Source organism: Pelophylax lessonae, assembly GCF_965119305.1.
Source record: "Pelophylax lessonae genome assembly, chromosome: 7".
NCBI classification, from domain to species: domain Eukaryota; kingdom Metazoa; phylum Chordata; class Amphibia; order Anura; family Ranidae; genus Pelophylax; species Pelophylax lessonae.
Window position 1 is genome coordinate 188,550,201 of NC_138774.1, and position 20,504 is coordinate 188,570,704.

The 20,504-nt window shown below is 43.8% G+C and overlaps 1 protein-coding gene across 1 annotated transcript in view; it reads left to right on the forward strand.

Annotated features, from left to right (window-relative positions):
* Positions 1-20,504, forward strand: part of GPSM1 (G protein signaling modulator 1) — a 683,442-nt gene that overhangs the window by 417,920 nt on the left and 245,018 nt on the right. The window lies entirely within an intron of this gene.

The window sequence follows — 20,504 nt, forward strand, 5'->3', positions numbered from 1 at the left end:
ACCAGTCTTGATAACCACCCTTTAATGCTTACATGGCCTTGGTTACATTTGTTAAGGGGACTGGTGATTTGTTATCTGCAATTTTTTCCCCTGGCTTTGTCAGTGGGCAGGTGTTTTGTTGTCATTTGAACAATGCAAAGAAAGTCAGAAAATTATAGCAGGAGGCTTATACCAATGTAAAAAAAAAAAAAAATGAATGCAAAAACAGGGCATTAAAAAGAAACTGTCATATTATTTATTAGCCACAGCTAAAGTTGCCCTCCGACACTGGAGTTTTTTACTGGGCCAAGAAGAGGTGCTGGTTACAAGTTAGAGTTGACCTCTGCAGCATTGTGCAGAGTAATGTGTCTGCCCAGGAACTGAGGCCAGCTCCTGGAATTGGATAATATATCATCCAGCAGTGCACAGGAGACTGTGCTATGTCAGTTATCAGTTAGGTTGTTTCAGACATGGTTAAAAAAAGAGAGGTTTGAGGTCTTAAAAGCCTCAATTGTACCAATCTGCTGTGACACGACCGTTTGTGAAAGCTGCATTTACCAAAAAAAGAAAACAGTTGTTCACCTTGTGCAGCACACCCGGGCATGTTACAGAGATTAGAATGACACGCCAATAATTTCCGGGTGAGCATTTAAAGTGAGGAGCATTTCTCATTTACCATGAAACGAACTACAACAAAGGCATGGACAACAATGCTGGATTATGCTAATTGAGGGATAAAAGGTGACGCTCATTATTAAATTGTTACTAAAGCTAAATAAATGCTGGTTTCTTTGAGTTTCTGAGAGCATCTTATTCAGGGCTGATACATACTCCAAGGAAATTGCTGCAAAAGTGCAATAGATTCAAAAAGATGTACAACTCAAAAGTTGCTTTATGTGAAATTACATAAACAAATATATACCATCTGGACAGAAATTATTTATCTTCCTACATTGTTTCTGTCAATTTTACTTAAATCTCATGACGCAGGTTAGACCAAGCCAAGATAAAATTACCCCTAGTTTACAAATATCAATAAACATTTTTTTCTTTAATCTGTTGGCTACAGCTTTGCAAAATAACAGCATTATAACAATAATAGTTTCATTAATAACTGTAATAATTTAAGGTACCCTAAAATTTCAGAAAGAAATAAGCAAAACCACAGGCGTTCTAAAAAACTAGCTATAAAAACACGCTATTAGTAGCTTCTTGCATTGGCATTAATGGATGTTTAGCTGCGTTAGCTTTTTAGAAGCTTTTCTCTGCCTCTTTTTAAAATCAGTGGTTCCCTATGGGAGCCGTCTTAACTGATCCAACTTTCAGCCCATTGATTTGAATAGAAGTCGCATCCAAGTCGGATGATTATGATCCGACTTGTGCTCTGAGGATCTTGAAGGTAAACCCCAAGCCAAAATTTAAAAAAAAATGGCGTGGGCCCTCCCCTTCCCCACGATCTATACCAGGCCCTTATGCGAGCATGCAGCCCAGCAGGTCAGGAAAGTTGGGGGGTGAGTGAGTCCCCCCCGCCCCCTAGACCATACCAGGCAACACACCCTCAACATGGGTGCTTTGGGGCAGGGGGGGGCTCTGCGCCCCCCCCCCCCCAAAGCACATTGTCCCCGTGTTGATAGGGACTATGGTCTCTTCCTAAAAAACATGGGCGGTGCTTGTGGGGGTCTGTGGGTAGGGGGCTTATCCGAATCTGGGGTGCACCCAGATCCCAGCCCCACCTCACCCTATGTGAATGAGTATGGGGTACATTGTATCCCTACCCATTCACCCTAAAAAAAGGCAGTGTAGTGTAAATAAAAACAAGAGACTGTTTTGACAAGTCCTATATTATTATCTCCTCTGGTCTTCTTCCTTCGGTGTTCTTCCTCTGGCTTCCTTGCCGACCGGGTCCTCCTCCAATGCTGTCTGGCGGGGAAGACAGCAGCGGCAGTGAAAACCGGAGGAAGAACACCAATGGAAGAAGACCAGAGAGAGAAGACTGGAGGAGAATTCCTGAATAGGATTTTTAATAAAGGACTTGTCAAAACCGTCTCTTGTTTTTATTTACACTACATTGCCTTTTTCTCTTACACCCTCCGACAGTCGCCGCCCACTCATACAGTCTTCACCAATGGGGTATTGACTTCCTCTCCTTAGGAGTAGCTAGGCAAAAGACTTGTTAGAACAAAAGCATTTCCATAGACACACCCATGGGGGCTGTCCCACTGGTCCAATACCCCTCCTGCAATAGCCATCTCAACTCAGTTTGTCTTCTGCCTAGTTCAGGAGTAGTCAGGCTTCCCTGTGCTGGGGCTACAGTCTCAGCCTTCTTCTATTTTATGATTTTATTTCCTGAAAATGTAATTTTTTCTTTGCATTGCTAGCTGTTTATTTTGTCAGCTTTTAGTTAGTCGGATCTTCGGATGAAGATGGAGTTTGCGGAGCTGGGAATCGGACTGGTCGTCCTGGTTCTCCAGGACAGAGGATCAGATGGAATCCTAGCCCGCCATCGAGCGTTTCGCAGGTTATGAGTTCGCCCTGGCCTCATAAACTACCCATCCCTGTCCTCAGGGATGCAGCCTTGTGGGGTGGCTACCTCACCGGACACATGCACGGTTCGTCCGTGCACTCCTGGTGTCCTGCATTTTTGGCTGGCGGCACTCCCCTGCCATCTGAGGGTGGGCGGTTTTCCCTTTATTATGAGGCACCCCACGCCATCGGGTACAGGTAAGTAAACTCTGTGTGGGGCCTCTGTCTGGGGTCGGCAGTCTGCTGTGTCTGTGGTGTGCCCTATGTCTGTGCGTTTTTGGGCTCCCTGATCCTGGTCCCTGCGGGGGGTTTTTCTCTCACAGCCTGCGCTGTGTGGGGTTTGAGGGAACCCTCTCCTGTGTCACTAAGGTGCTTGGGGGTACAGACTAGCGTGGCGACCGCTGCGGTGGTAAAAAACGCCGGTCCGCCATTTTAGGTGTGGGCAGCATGTCTGCCTTCACTGTGGGCGCTTGTATAGAATTGTGTGTAGTGTATTTTGGCACCTTCTTGTGTGTGGCAACGATCGTTCCGAGCACATGTCGGTGGCCATCTTGCTGAAGCCTCCCATTGCTTTGCATAGGCATCCATGTTTCCTTAGCCTGCAGCCTCTGTTCAGTCTCTGCGGTGACATCACTTCCTTCCTTTACTCTGAAGCGACCGAAGGAGCTGGTAACACACTTCTGGGGCTCTGTCCTGCTGTCTTTTTCTTTTCCTCCATTGTGCAATCTTCCTGGCTCAGTTTGTCCCTGCGGGGGTCTGTGTTCCACAGCCATTGTAGCGGTATGCTGAGGGGGTCCGCGGCGCTCTTAAAGGGCCAGTACCTCATAAAAAAAAAACTTTTTTTGCAATGGAATCTCAGGACAGCAAATTCCCTCCTGCTTTGGTGGGGGATTCAAGTTCTTCTGAATCCTCTACTCTGACTAATCTGGCTGCTGTTGTGGCGTCTTTGGTGTCCAAAATGGATGTGCTGATGTCTGAACGTGCTGCTAGAAAAAGGCCTAGGATTTCTATTTCTTCTGATTCTGAATGTGACATGGTTGCTGTAGGTAGCGTGCCCCTTTCAGGGTCTCGCTCTTCTCAGGACCCGCAAGAGTCTGAGGGGGAGGCGGAGGTTACAGGGGTGCCCCTGGGACGTCCGAGGAACGCTCGGCTATGGATGCGCTGATTTCTGCCATTAAAGAAACACTACATTTAGAGGATGAGCCCAATCCTCCGGGCATTGTGTCATCTTTTGGTACACACAGGACCCGTAAGACGGTGCAGGTTTTTCCCTGCCCCGCTGAGTTTCATCACACTGTGAATGAACAATGGCCCAATTTGAAACACACCTTCACGGTGCCTAGGAGGTTTCAACTTCTCTATCCTTTTGCGTCTACTACGGTTGTACGCTGGTGTGTGGCTCCTCCAGTGGATCACACTGTAGCCAGATTGAACAAGGCTACTCTGGTTCCCACCGAAGATTCTCCGGTTTTTAGGGATCCTATGGATAGGAGACTGGAATCGCTTGCCCGCCACAATTATGTGGTGGCGGGTTCCATGCTCAGGCCTATTTTCGTCTCTGTCATGGCGGCTTAGGCTGTGGCGGACTGGACCAAGGTGCTCAGACGCACACTCGTGGCTGATTCTGCCCCTCCCACTACTGTGAAGATGGTGGACCAGATTTATCAAGGGGGTCATGTATTTGTGCGATGCGGCCTTAAATGATGCCCCTTTGGCTGCGCGCCTGTCCAGTGTCGCGGTGCTTAGCCGTCGGCTGATCTGGTTGAAGAGTTGGTCGGCTGACCAAAAATCTAGGAAGGCGGTGGCTGACATTCCCTATGCCGGGTCTCGCCTTTTTGGGGAATCCCTGGATGAATTGGTTAAGGGAGTCACTGGGGGCAAGAGCACTCTGCTACCCCAGAATCCTAAGGGCAAGTTTTTCCACGGCAAGCAGGGTCCCGCCTTTAAACCTAATCAGGGTTCCTTTCGTGCCTTCAAGTCACAGTACAAAGGGAAACCCTTCAAGGGCCAGGGTGGCCAGAGAAAGCCCTGGGCCGGCAAACAAAAATCCGGCCAAGCTGGTGCGGCAGCCCAGTCCCCCTCTGCCTGAAGGGGCGCCCTCACCCATTTCAGAGGTGGGGGGACGTTTGCGCAGTTTCCTCCAACCTTGGCTGCTCCGAGCTCAGGACAAGTGGGTTCAGGAAATCGTTCGATCAGGGTACAAGATCGAATTTATTTCACGGCCGGCGGACAGATTCTTTCCCTGAAATCTTCATTTGACCCCCAGGGCGGTTACAGGACCTGCATCAAGCGGTACAGGATCTCCACGCAGGTTTCGGGGGTTTTACTCAAATCTGTTCACTGTGCCCAGAAAGGAGGGCAAAGTGCGTCCAATTCTGGACTTGAAAGCTCTGAACCGCTTTGTGCGTGTTTGATAATTCCGCATGGAATCGCTCCGCTCGGTGGTAGCCTCTCTGAGCCCGGGAGAATTCCTGGCCTCTATCGACCTGAAGGAATGCGTATCTACACATCCCCATATTCGAGGGTCATCAGAGGTACCTCCGATTCGCTGTCGCGGAGGACCACTATCAGTTCGTGGCGTTACCTTTCCGTCTCGCTTCGGCTCCAAGGGTCTTTACCAAAGTGCTGGCTCCCGTTCTGGGACTGCTGCGGGCGTGGGGCATTGCGGTCTTGGGTTATCTGGACGATCTCCTGTTAAGATCGAGTGCCAGTCAGAGCCTGCTGCGCGATCTGTCCACTACAGTTCAGATGCTCCAAGAGTTCGAATGGACCATCGCACACATAACAGTCCCCATGGAAATTGGAAACTCCAGCGCGTAATGTGTAATAGTGTGTGTAGATGGTAGGAACGTTTCTATAAAATTGAAAAAATAATAACTGAATGTAACTCTCATGTCTTAAGTAGAGCTGCTGCTGTCAATAGTGATTGGAAACAAAGAACCATAGAAAAGCAAAGGTGTGGGTAGGAGACAGGCAACAAACTAGTGCATTGGGCACTGCACAGGACCCCCCCATGCAGTTACCCCTGAAAAGAGTAAAGTGCATCAGAAAGCAAGTGATTAAGTAGATCCTGCAAATGAAGGACTACCAGTATATTTACCTAATGTGCCTAAATGGAGCCATGGTCCAAATAGGACGTGCATTGTGCCCAAGGTATAAAGCTTACTAATCTACCTCAGTCAGGTAGGGATATATGTATGCGTCAGCGTGACCACAGGTGCCTCCCAGCGTAATGCAACTGCATGATTTGGAAAGAGTCGTCCCCGCCAGATCGGCCACCGCCGCCCATGATTGGTGCCAAAACATCTCTCTCCCATTTCATCAAAGATGTAAAAAAGGGCATTGATGCCGAGGCGCCCTGTTGTAACATAATTTTTATACATTTTCGCTACATTTTTCTGACTAATGAGTCAGAAAGTATTGAAGGCACGCCAGTAGCATATTTAGAAGAAATTGTGCAATGGTAGCTTTCGTATTTATCTCAGCACAAGTTTAATATTAAAATATGCTGGCAATTTTCAATGCTGGTTAAACATTTTTCAGATTAAAATTCTTAGAAAGAATTTTCTACGAAAATATTTTACTCCACTAATCTAATCCACTAATCCACTAATATTTAACTGCAGTGATGAGAAAATGCAAAGGAGGAGGATGGAAATTTTTTTCTCGAACTAACACATTTTTAACAGTGTATGTGGTTTTCTTACGGTAAAGTCCATTCATTCCAGAACCAAATGTTAAAAGCAAACAAAATTTTTCGAATAACATTTGAATGTTCAAAGAATTTTTTTTTTCCCTAAGACTTTCCCTATGGATTTTTTTTGTTTTAAATTCTATCCCTCTACGGTTTGCTTTAGTTATGCTGACAAATTTTTCATTTTCCTTTTTATGCCTTTTTGTAGCTTAGTAGAATTGTTTCACACAAGCTCATCCTGAATTGGAAGTATTTTGTTTTAAACCATTTGGTGTACACAAAATTATCCTGCAGTGATGTTTTTATAGGATAACTGTATTTTATTGTCTCACATTTGTGTATAATTTATGAATGTCAAATCTAGAGCATAAAACTCACTTTCATTTCCTGCAAATCATCTTACGCATTTGTGAGTGTGTGGTCACAAGACTGTGAGATCAGAACATTAAAAATAGATTCAAATCTCCTTTAAATCACATTGCTGTATGCTGGAAGGTAATACTTTTATCAGTTATAATTTAAAGTGTAACTTTTAATATTACACAAGAAAACCATTTTGCACCTTTACCAGTAAACTGTTATTTAATATACTGGGAACTGATGACATGTCAAGCAAATCTAAAATAGTGAAATGCCTGCTTCATTTAAACTGGCATATTTAAAGGGCTTTTACACTATTAGATATTGATTTATTGGCTTCTACCAGCCCTTATGCAACTGTCACAAAAACGATTGCTTTTTCCCACAAAATGTGGAGCCTTTAAAGGATTACATTTTTTTTTTTTCTAGCAGTGTTGTGCTCCTGTGGGTACCACCTAAATCACACATTACGCACAATACAACAACTTCAGCCAATGGGAATGCTTTTATCACTGAACACATTGAATTTCTAATAAAATGGAGTGAGTTTTGAATCAGAAGCAAGTTAGTAAAATTTCCTGTTTGCTTGGTAATTTGTCATGTTGTGGATTTTGTATGTGTGCAATTTGCAGTGAAACATATTTCTTTGATTTTTATTTTTAACCAGCATTTAGATGTTTTAGTTTTGCAGACCCCATTCCTTTTCTACAATAACTGTGCTCAGCTGTGTCCTTCCATTAGAGAAAAGATAATAATTGTATCAAATGAGTTAAGCAAGAGGTGAGCTGGAACAGAAGAAGGAGTACGTTTGAGTTACATGCTAATTATTCACACAATGAGCTGAAAGTTGTTGCATTTCCATGAAAGGACAGAATTATCTTGCGGGTTTATGAGAGAATTGGATACATATCATAGAACAATGCAAGAACGTTGAGTACCATAGCGACAACAGGCTGGGGGAAAAAATGTGATGGGTGCTAGCTACAGAAAGATCAGTGAACGCAAAACTCACATAAAATAGGTCTGTCATTAAAGATTTACCTGAATCAACACACAAAATGTCAGCCTTATCAAATTACATTTTTATTATTAGGAGTAGAAGGGTCCCTCTATCTTGCTTCCTATTGTAACCCAAAGTCTAGGCACAGATCACACGGCCTCAGGCTGCCAAGGACATGGTTTGTGTTTACTCAATTAAAGTCCGTGGAGAGCAACCCATTCCTGATCCAGTCTGGCAGTGAGAAAAGAAGATCACCACAACTCAAAAACAGCTCTAAGAAGAAAACAGGGCCAGCATATGTAGTGTACAAATTTGGCTGCCCTTTGTACAGATTTTTATTAAACAACATACAGGAGCAATGGCTTTGAAATCTTATTGTACCAGTATAGGATTATTTACATTAAGCAGATTTCTTTGGATATGGAGACCTAAAAAAAAGAGAGAGGTTTTTGTGTTGCCCGTAACAAATAAGGTAATTCATTTTGTAATGCAGGTCAGACAGCGAGGAAAAAACTGTTCGGTTAAACTGTAAATTTTTGGTATAGATAGTCTCCTGCAGAAATGTCGCTGGAAATGATTTCAGAATGTTGTTTGCGGTTACCTGCAATGTCTTGCAACCCTCAGGCAAGTTTTGCTTCAGGTTTTGTCAACACCTCTGTATGCTCAGGACTCCCAGAACACCTTTTACAAATAAAGACAAAAGGTGGACAGGCAAGCCACACATTTATTCTAATATGTCTTCCTTTCCTTTATTGTCTCTTCCATAGCGACAGCAGAGGAATGGTTTATAAATGTAGTTTTTGTAAGCGCATAAATTTTAAATTTTAATTTGTTTTTTAAAGTAAGTCAAAACCCCAGAAAAAAATGTATCGCGCTGTGTAATGTGTCTTAGATCCTTCAAGAATTAACACCATTTTGTCAGTGGGAAAACTTTTTTTTATAATCCGTAGTTTTAGCAGGTCATACCAACCCAAAAAACGAATCAATTTTGAGTGGATGTTCCAAGCTGAAGTAACATACCAGTTTCTTAAGTGAAATATCTGCACCTGGTTTCCCAGCCCCGTCTTGCCACAGCTGCTATGATTAAATGCCTCTCTCATTTCTTTAACTTTATGGAAAATGCAGGCAAAGGTGTGAGACTGCATGATGGAAGTAGTCAGAGCCAGGAGTTTGACAAAGGGGACACTTAGCTACACCGACATGTCACATTTTCTTTGGGCCAAAAAAAAAAGTCAGTGCTAGAGATTTCAATAGCTAGGCAGCTAACTTCAAGGTTTGACATACAAAAAAACCCAAAAGAATGTTCAAGGCTGCATTTTCACTTTGAACATTTTCTCTGGCGACTTTGTAAATAAAGTCACTATTGAAGGGCCTTTAGGATGTTAGAAGCTGGTGTGTCATGTAGACTATGTCTCCACCTATAACCAGAAGGCTCAGTTTTGTTTGTGTCAGCTATCTAGAGTTATTTAAAAAGTCACCAGAGGCGAGAGAGAAGGAGAAATTTTGATTGAATGTTCTCTGGATTTTTGGGTCTGTAATATGTTTAGACTATTTGGGGATAGGCTTGTGTTTTTGCATAAATGGTTTTAAACAAATCAGGCATTCAGGGGCAGCCTGTTTTTTTTATTCATCCTTAGAAAATGTTGACCTTGGACAAGCCCATTTTTTATAGACAGAAATATGTGAACAAACTTGAATGACTGCACCTTCTTGTCTGTGTGTTTCATAAATTGTAAAAGATAACGGCTCCAGGCACCCTTTAACTTGTGAAATGCAACATACCTGTAGACCAGGCATTACTAAATGGCGGACCGTGGTTCGTACCTGGACCAGTAAAAATCCTGCCTGGAGCGCCATTGGCCTGCGCCATTTAGCTGCCTGTTTGTCCCCTGTTCCTCTTGCCACTGTCGCTGCCACCATCTTCACAGCAGTGCAGAGAGGAGGAAGTGGGATTGGTCTGCATGAACAATGGGAGCTGCTCACCTACTTGTTAACAGGAGAAATTGGGACACTCCTGCCATCCATCCAGACCATTAGCACCTCCCACTCTCTGCTAAGAATGGTAGGACAGGAAGGGGAAGGGGAGGGACAAACATATTTATGTAAAGGAAGGGGAGCTTTGTCGTTAAGATAGGCAGCTATGTAAACAGTGGTCCGCTATGTTAAAGGGGGGGGGACTGAGATTTAACAGGATTGCTATGATGTAAAGGGAGGGTGCTAAATGTGTTTGATGTGGCTGGGGCTGTGATATAAAGGGGGTCATTGTAAAAGGGGGACTGTAGTGGAAGGGGGGAGGCTGTGATGTAAAGAAGGCTGTGATGTGAAAGATTGCACTGTGATTGTGCTGTGATGTAAATGGGTGGACTGTGATGTGAAGGAGGGCTGAGTAATAAACATGAGATTCAGATCCCTTTCTGGAAGAAGATTTTGCTAACTGGACCTCCTGGAATTTTATTTAACCATATTATTTTTTTTTATTGAGGTTCCCAGAAAAAGTAAGGGAACAAGTTGCATCACAAGTTAAACATAGTAAGATACAATTTTATTTGAAGTTGTTCAAACCAAGGTTAAGGAAAAGACAAAAACAACTGATAATCAACAAAAAAGATAAATTTAAAGATCAATATAGTGTGTCTTGCCTACAGTCGAGCATGATGGTGGAGGTTTCTTGGTCTGGAGCTGCATGAGTGCTGCCGACACTAGGGAGCTACAGTTCATTGAGGAAACCATGAATGCCAACATGTACTGTGACACAGTGAAGCAGAGTATGATACCCTCCCTTGGGAGACTGGGCCGCAGGGTAGTATTCCAACATGTTAACAATCCCAAACACACCTCCAGGACGACCACTGCCTTGCTAAAGAAGCTGGCCAAGCATGTCTCCAGACCTAAACCCTATTGAGCATCTGTGGGGCATCCTCAAAGGGAAGGTGGAGGAGCGCAAGGTCTCTAACATCCACCAGCTCTGTGATATCATCATGGAGGAGTGGAAGAGGACTCCAGTGGCAACCTGTGAAGCTCTGGGGAACTCAATGCCCAAGAGGGTTAAGGCAGTGCTGGAAAATTATGGTGGCCACACAAATATTGACACTTTGGGCCCAATATGGACATTGTCACTTTGGGGTGTAATCACTTTTGTTGCCAGTTTAGACATTAATGACTGTGTGTTGTTATTTTGAGGGGACCGCAAATTTACACTGTTATACAAGCTGTAAACTCACTAGGTTACATTGAAGCAAAGTGCAATTTCCTCAGCGTTGTCACATGAAAAGACATAATAAAGTTTCTCTTACGTCCTCTGACAGACGCAGCTCTCCATGTTTCTTCACTATTGGGTAATGCTCCTCTCCACAGGAGTGGACACGCCTATAGTGGCTGTCCCTCACGACATTACCCCAGACACACTGTGCTCTAAAATCAGTTTCTTGCTGCCTAGTTTAGGAGTAGGACCTAGGTTCCCTGCTGGGACTTCGTCTGTTTTTGTTTTCTTTTGAAAAATGTTTATTTTTATTTATCTGTACTCATTTTTTTCACTTTATGCAACATGGAGTCCCAGGGTGAATATTCCCCTTCTGACTTTAATTGTGCATCCGGACCCTCCGCATCACCTTCTCTGGTGTCTGTCTGCAGCCTTAGAAACATTAGCATCCAAGGATTACCTGAATCGTCATGGGCTCTGGATCAGTTGGAATGGTCCCTGCGTCCGGAGGTTTTTCGCCTCCCGTTTGCCCGATGGGGAACTCCAGAGGTGGATCTGTTTGCATCTCGTCAAAACAGAAAGGTAGAGCGGTTTGTGGCCAAGGCTTGAGATCCTCTGGCCGACGCCGTGGACGCACTGGTGGTGCCTTGGAGTCACTATTGGCTGCTTTATGCCTTTCCTCCGATTCAGCTGTTGTCCCGGTTCCTCCGCAGGTTGGTGGTGGAGATGGTGCGGGTGGTTCTGGTGGCCCCAAACTGGCCTCGCTGGTCTTGGTACGCAGACCTGGTAAACATGGCTGTCGAGCCTCCCTGGTGGCTGCCTCTGTGGGAGGATCTGCTGTCTCAAGGGCCGATCTTCCACCCTACTTTACGGTCGCTGGCTTTAACAGTGTGGCTGTTGAAGGCCATGTGTTGAGGGACAGAGCTCTCTTGGATTCTGCAATTCCTACGTTGCTGAAAGCTAGGAAGACGACTTCCAGGAAGATTTATCATCGCACTTGGAAGATGTAGATTTCCTGGTGTGAGTCGCAGAATTTGCATCCTCGCTCCTTTCGATGGCGAGGGTTTTGGCTTTCTTACAGAAGGGAGTGGAACAACGTTTGGCTTTGGGCACGATTAAAGGTCGGGTATCGGCTTAACCATTTACTTCCAGCGTCCCTTGATCCGCATCTTTCTTCAAGGGGTGTGTCATTTGGCTCCGCCGAGGAGATCCCCTTTGCCTCCATGGGATCTGAAGTTGGTTTTGTCCGTTTTTCAACGTCCTCCCTTTGAGAATATAAGGAAAATTTCTCTGCCTTTGTTGTCCCAGAAGGTTGCCTTCTTAATGGCTATCACATCTGCTTGCAGGGTGTCTGCATTGGCGGCTCTATCTTGCCGCTCGCCATATCTGGTCGTTCATAGGGATAAGGTTGTTCTGCGACTTAACCATGCTTTTCTCCCTAAGGTGGTGTCAACCTTCCACCTTAATGAAGATATTGTTTTACCTTCGCTCTGTCCTAGGCCCAAGCATCCTAAGGGATTGTCCTTGCATTCCCTGGATGTGGTTCGAGCGGTCAGGGTCTACCTATCTGCCATGAAGTCCTCCTGGATGTCTGATTCTCTGTTTGTCCTTCCAGAGGGACCCCGTAAGGGTTCGGCTGCATTTGCTGCAACCGTCTCAAAGTGGATCACACAGCCTGTTGTTCAGGCATATTCATTGAAGAGTCAGGTTCCTCCTTTCCCTGTGAGGGTACATTCTATGAGAGCACTGAGTGCCTCTTGGGTTTTTCGCCATCAGGCTTCTGGGGCTCAGGTGTGTAAGGCGGCGACCTGGTCGTCTGTGCACACCTTCGCAAAATTCTACACGATCGATCTGCTGCCATCTTCAGATGCCTCCTTTCGCCACAAGGTTTAGCAGGTTGCTGTTTGACGAAGAGACTTGATTTTTTCTCTTCAGTGGTTAATTTTCGTTTTGGGTTGAGCTCCAGTTGGTTTGCTTGAGCTCCTGTTGCCCTGTTGGCTAAGTTTTTAGCCTTTGGAAATGCGTTAACTGTTTTTGGTTGCGTTCTTCCCACCCCTCATGCCTACACGGCTTTGGGACGTCCCAATAGTGAAGAAACATGGAGAGCTGTGTCTGTCAGAGGACGTAAGAGAAAATTGGATTTTTGTAAGAACTTACCGTAAAATCTTTTTCTCTGAGTCCTCTGACAGACGCAGCTCCCGCCCCTCTAATTTTGGGGTGGGTTGTGTCTTCTTTGACTGCTTGCTACGAAACTGATTTTAGAGCACAGTGTGTCTGGGGTAATGTCGTAAGGGACAGCCCCTATAGGCGTGTCTAGTGAAAAGTTTTCACTGCCTAGTCCACTCCTGTGGAGAGGAACAAGAAACATGGAGAGCTGCATCTGTCAGAAGACTCAGAGAAAAAGATTTTACGGTAAGTTCTTAAAAAAATCAAATTTTTTACAAAAATGTGAGGGGTGTAGTCACTTTTGTGAGATACTGTAGGTAAGGACGGGGATTTCCAGTGGCTTTTGATAGTTCTTCTGGCAGCGAACAGGATATGTGCTATTACTATTCTATAAGACTTATGGTAGGCATCCATACCTACGTTGAATAGCCTTATTCTACTGTGTCAATGTAAAGGTCCTTGCTAATTCCGTTTCCCAATTTAGCATATTTGGTTCTTTAGACGTGTTTGGTGTGTTGAATAATGCAGAATAAAATAATGATATGCCACATGTATTTTTTGTAGTTTTACCTTGGAGATAGAGCCAGATCGGTTTAGGAATTTTTATTTTATCCGTACAGCCACTGGTTAAGTGGAAGTGTTGGATTTGATTAATCCAATACACATCTTGGGGTGAGGGATTTTGTCTAATGCTTTCAAAAAAGTTAGTTTCTCTCATCAACCAGTCTTTTACTGAAAAGAATGGAATGAGCCATTCATATGCCTTTACTGGGATTTCTATAGGGTAGAGATCATTATTTGCATGTTGAGTGGAGTAGCATACACCAAGCATCTAATGATGCTGCTGCAGTCGGGTGGGTAGGTTTACACACAGCTGGTGACATGAGAGCTGTGGGGTCCTGGTGCTTCATAATTATTTGTGTATACCTTGTGAGGCGCTTATACAAACAATAATAAACCAAATATTAGACACACATTTTAAATTTGAAATTCATAAAATGTCCATATTAACTTGTGTTTTTCCAGTCACCACATGAATAAAGTGCTGTGTAATCTTCTTAGCAAATAAACCAATAAGTTCTCTTGAATAGTGCTCCACCACCTTAATGTGAATGGGTAACTCACCAGATAGGTACGGCCACCAGGACTCAAATATCTTTGATAAACTTTTCCTAGTATGCCAATACCAGTTTAAGGATCTTCCAATCTATATCTGCCAAAACCATTATGCCAGCTCCCTGGGCTTAATAACAGAAGGTTTAGATCTCACATCTACAACAGGGAATGGTATGCCAGAGGTATTCCCAGAATACAAAATGTGAAGCAGAATAATCGTGCAGTAATATTTTGTTTATAAAAAGTTTTCTTAAAAAAACAATGCATAAAAACTCACATTTTCCAGTGCCTTGGAGCGGCACCCACTAAAAATACAGCACTTTATTCACGTGGTGATTGGAAGAACACAAGTTAATATGGACATTTTATTAATTTAAAATTTGTGTCTAATATATGGCGTATTATTGTTTGTATTAGCGCCTCACAAGGTACACATTTATTGTTTGGTAATCACCGAATTTGACGGCAGCTGTACCTATTCATATATTTGTATTTCATTGGAAGGAGGTGCCATTTTCCAATTATTTTGTTGTACTTATCATTTTTTGTTCGATAGATACCCATCCTTTTTCTTTAGAGTGTACCACCCAATGTTTCAGTTGATCAAGTAAAGAGGCTCTATAAGTCCTCATATGGGGGAGACCAATACCTTCCCTTATTCTATGTTAGTGTTGAAAATGCTATTCTAGATTTGAACTCCATGAATTTTAATTGAATACCCATGCTGTAGACTTGCACTGAGCTATAGGTGCTATAAATCATTCCAAGAATATTCACCCCCCATTTATTTATAATATAAAGGGATTACAATTTACAATATAGTTCAATACAGAAGATAATGGCTTATTTTGTATCAAAACTCTAGATCTATTCGCTATTGGCTTATATATATTATGTGACGCAAGTAGCCTGAGGATGCCAAATTTTTTCTCTACAGGGCTGCTGTCAGTTTTCCTGACGCAAAGACAGAAAGGCAGCAAAGCAGTAAAGGACCCACACACACAGTGTGCTCAAAACTGCATTGATACTTCTTGTTACATGCTGGTGTTGGACATCTGACATTGAGGGCTCATGCACACTAGGCAGAAAAAAAAAAGCCAGAACCGTTGACAGAAAAAAGCGGCAAAAAAAACACGATCATGTAGAGCACACTGTACACATGTTTAGGTGCGTTTAAGCGTGTTTGCATTTATAAGCATTTTTACCCAAGACATTAGAAAAATGTATACTTTAAAATGCTTGCCACACCAAAACACCACTGTTTGCAAATGCTAGCATGCTATTTAGAAACGTGGTATAGATGCTGTAGTTGCACATATTCCTCTGTTACAGGAAGTGGTCAGGAAATTCAAGGGGATTGTACTGTGTGCTGAATAGGAGAAAGCTCATTTGTGTCTCTCCTGTGTCTTTATTGATTCACATTCCCTGGAGATAAACAGACACTGGGAACACAATACAGGAAACACAAACATGGCAAATTAGGACCCAGACAGAAGAAGATCCATCAGTTTCTGTCACTCCATTTTAATGTTACAGCAGTCCTGAATGAAAATGCATCAGAATTGGTAAAGTTTATTTCCAAAAGAGGCTTAAATGCCTGAAAAATGCTAACCAAGCAGAGCGCTGCATTTTCTATATATAATTAAAATAAAAAAACACAGCCTAATTAAAATGCAGAACCTTGTTTTGAAAATAAAGATAGAAATGCTATATCATTCAACCTCCAGACTCCAGAAGTTATACAAAATACAGTGCCTTGCGAAAGTATTCGTCCCCCTTGAACTTTATGACCTTTTGCCACATTTCAGGCTCCAAACATAAAGATATAAAACTGTAATTTTTTGTGAAGAATCAACAACAAGTGGGACACAATCATGAAGTGGAACGAAATTTATTGGATATTTCAAACTTTGTTAACAAATAAAAAACTGAAAAATTGGGCGTGCAAAATTATTCAGCCCCTTTACTTTTAGTGCAGCAAACTCTCTCCAGAAGTTCAGTGAGGATCTCTGAATGATCCAATGTTGACCTAAATGACTAATGATGATAAATAGAATCCACCTGTGTGTAATCAAGTCTCCGTATAAATGCACCTGCACTGTGATAGTCTCAGAGGTCAGTTTAAAGAGCAGAGAGCATAATGAAGAAAGGAACAAGGAACACACCAGGCAGGTCCGAGATACTGTTGTGGAGAAGTTTAAAGCCGGATTTGGATACAAAATGATTTCCCAAGCTTTAAACATCCCAAGGAGCACTGTGCAAGCGATAATATTGAAATGGAAGGAGTATCAGACCTCTGCAAATCTACGAAGACCTGGCCGTCCCTCTAAACTTTCAGCTCATACAAGGAGAAGACTGATCAGAGATGCAGCCAAGAGGCCCATGATCACTCTGGATGAACTGCAGAGATCTACAGCTGAGGTGGGAGACTCTGTCCATAGTACAACACTCAGTCGTATACTGCACAAATCTGGCCTTTATGGAAGAGTGGCAAGAAGAAAGCCATTTCTTAAAGATATCCATAAAAAGTGTTGTTTAAAGTTTGCCACAAGCCAATTGGGAGACACACCAAACATGTGGAAGAAGGTGCTCTGGTCAGATGAAACCAAAATCGAACTTTTTGGCAACAATGCAAAACGTTATGTTTGGCGTAAAAGCAACACCGCTCATCACCCTGAACACACCATCCCCACTGTCAAACATGGTGGTGGCAGCATCATGGTTTGGGCCTGCTTTTCTTCAGCAGGGACAGGGAAGATGGTTAAAATTGATGGGAAGATGGATGGAACCAAATACAGGACCATTCTGGAAGAAAACCTGATGGAGTCTGCAAAAGACCTGAGACTGGGACGGAGATTTGTCTTCCAACAAGACAATGATCCAAAACATAAAGCAAAATCTACAATGGAATTGTTCACAAATAAACATATCCAGGTGTTAGAATGGCCAAGTCAAAGTCCAGACCTGAATCCAATTGAGAATCTGTGGAAAGAACTGAAAACTGCTGTTCACAAACGCTCTACATCCAACCTCACTGAGCTCGAGTTGTTTTGCAAGGAGGAATCGGCAAAAATTTCAGTCTCTCGATGTGCAAAACTGATAGAGACATACCCCAAGCGACTTACAGCTGTAATTGCAGCAAAAGGTGGCGCTACAAAGTATTAACTTAAGGGAGCTGAATAATTTTGCACGCCCAATTTTTCAGTTTTTTATTTGTTAAAAAAGTTTGAAATATCCAATAAATTTCGTTCCACTTCATGATTGTGTCCCACTTGTTGATTCTTCACAAAAAATTACAGTTTTTTATCTTTATGTTTGAAGCCTGAAATGTGGCAAAAGGTTGAAAAGTTCAAGGGGGCCGAATACTTTCGCAAGGCACTGTATATGGCGAAATGTGTCGTTTCCATATACTGTGAGGCATGGCTCTGAAAGGGGGAACTAATGAGAACCAGCAAATTTATGTAAGGTATACAAAAGGTGCTACTGCATACTCCAACACAAACTGCTAATTTTTACTTGTAGCCAAGTTGGAGCTTTGCCCATCCTCCAGCTTCCCACAATACAGTGCACACACCTCAGTAACTATAAGAGAGGCACGTATATTTCAGTGCATTGTTTATGATAGTGATGGATTCCCTTTGTAGGAGAGACAGGAGGTCAGCTGAAAAGGAAAACTAAGCTCAGCTGGTGGTCAAATAAACCATCCACCCATTATTCATTTTTTTATGTCCCAAAATATTCTGTTCATTATGAAGTGAAGGTGTGTGCATTGTTTAGTATAAGAGATTCACAAAATGTATTATGATATCCACCTAGCACACACAGGATCAGTAAAGCTGGCCATAGATGGTTCAACTCTAACCATGTATTGGCAGGCTGAATGTACCCACGTTGAGTAACCCCTTCCCTGCCAGGTTCGTAGGCATTACAGACCTACAGCACGGCTTGCAGCTGGCCACGCACGGACCTCATTTCTTCCTCTCCTATAAGCTCATGGTCACTTCAGTGACAATGAACTTATAACACAATTGTTACAATCCGCTGATCAGAGTTATTAACCTCAAATGTGACGGCCCCCCCCCATGCCGTGGCTTCCCTGTCCCCAGCCTCTTCACCTCCTGCCACTCTCCGTCACCTTAAACTACTCCCCCCCACTCTCCTTTACTATCCCCTTCACCTACCTTCCTGCCCCCCAGCACTGATTCCCCCACCCACACCCAATCTGACCCCTGCAAACCCTATGCCCTGCAGCTACCCTCGTAAACCGGCATCCTTCCTCTACCACTCCTGCCGGTTTCAGGTGCTGCATGGGGCTTAGAGGGGATCCAGATGTGTCCCCTCCATCACTGTGGCCCCCTGGTACCGGCCCCTGATTTTTGCCTCTGGCAAGCTGTCAGCGGCTATTTTCCAATTACTGTTTAGTTTTTCTCCTGGCCAACCCTATCCACCTCCTGTCCTCATTGGCCCCGAGGAGAAGCAGGAAGACCATAGCGAATATTAATTTGCTTTTGTCACAAGTGGGTGTGTTTACTGCACCCTGAGCCCAACCTTTTTAAAGCCAATTAGAGCCACAGGCTCTAATCTTGTGGCTTGCAAAACAAAAAAAACAAGTCCAGCGCCCTGCAGTGGGGCAGCACCCCTGCGCCCCTAGTGGCTCCTAGTAAGACCCCTTTCACATGGAGCAGACTCTGTCAGCAGATCCGCCTGATCTGTCTGCTGATCCCCGCTGAGCAGGCGGGTGACCGGTCCACGTCCGCTCCGTTGATGCAGAGCGGACATAGACACAGTCCACTGTTCTCTATGGGGTGTTCAGATGGAAATGGACCACCTGTCCATTTCCATCCGATCCGATCTGCTAGATGGATGGGGAATGGGATCTTCATATGTCTGTTTTTAGCAAGCAGACTGGATCGGATGCAGGTGGGTGTAAACGAACACGTCCATTTACATAAGCCTCTCCATTAGGAACAATGGGTGGTCCAATTGGACCCGCCTAAAAAAACAGACAGGCAGACCCAATCAGTCTGCTTGTGTGAAAGGGGACTAAGGCCTTGTTCACACAGGGCATACAAAACATACCTTTACAATGATGCACAGGTGTTCCATGCATCTCTGTGCAGGCAGTCCCATTAACCAGTTTCGGACCACCTGCCGCCTTTTTAGTGCGGTAGGGTGGCACGGAAAGGGAAAGTGATGTAGGTCTACGTCGTTCTCCTGAAGGCCGCTAGGGGGCGCATGCGCCCCGATCATCGGCAGGGAAGCCGATGCGGGTGTCAGGCGGCTCAGATTGCTGCCTGACACCCCTGATCTCTCCCCGCTGAGCGAGAAGGAGGTTTGGCTGTTGTAAACACAGCCAACTGTCCTTCTCCCTGCAATGATCACAGAGCTCATGTGATCCTGCTTTATAGGATCGCATGTCTCTGTGATCATTTCACAAGTTCAACCCCCATACAGTTAGAATTACTCCCCTAGGGTCATATTTAACCCCTTGATCACCTATACTGTTAACCCCTTCCCTGCCAGTGTAATTATTACAGCAACAGTGCATATTTTTAGCACTGATTACTGTAATAATGTCACTGGTACCCCCAAAAGTGTCAAAAATGTCAGTTAGGGGTCCGATCTGTCCACCGCAATGTCGCAGTCCCTCAAAAAATCGCAGATCGCCGCCATTACTAGTAAAGAAAAAAAACAAAAAATTACATAAATCTTTCCCGTAGTTAGAAAACGCAATAACTTTTGCGCAAACCAATCAAAATACGCTTATTGCGATTTTTTTTTTTTACCAAAAATATGTAGCAGGAAAAAGAAATGGCCTAAAATGTTAAAAAATTTTGATTTTTTTTTTTTTTTTTTTGAGAATGTCATATAGCAGAATGTGAAAAATATATATTTTCTTTTTTTTCAAAATTGTCGCTTTTTTTTTGTTTATAGCGCAAAAAATAAAAATCGCACAGGTGATCAAATACCAAAAGAAAGCTCTATTTGTGGGAAAAAAGGATGTAAATTTAGTTTGGGTACAGCATCGCACGACCGCGCAATTGTCCCTTAAAGTAACGCAGTGCCGAATCGCAAAATAGGGCCTGGTCATTAAGGGTGCAAATCCTTCCGGTCCAGAAGTGGTTAATGTCATTTGGGATGTGGCAACTGCACAAACAGAGCCATTGCTCCCAATTTGACATCCATGTAGGTCCACGTGCATGTCCCGGAGCTCACACTGTCTGCGTTCGGGGTCATGCACCCATACTGATGTCAGATTGGGAACAGCAGATGTGTGTGCAGCTGTTGCATCTCAATTGACATAAATGGGACTGCGTGTACGGGTGATGCACGGAACACCTGTGCATCCCTGTGCGGGTAAACATGGTCCTCCATGGGCGTCCATTTTAGTATGCCACATGTGAACGATGCTATAGTAGTACCATAATTTAGCAGGAATTTTGTAAGTTATGTTGTGTTTATGTGCA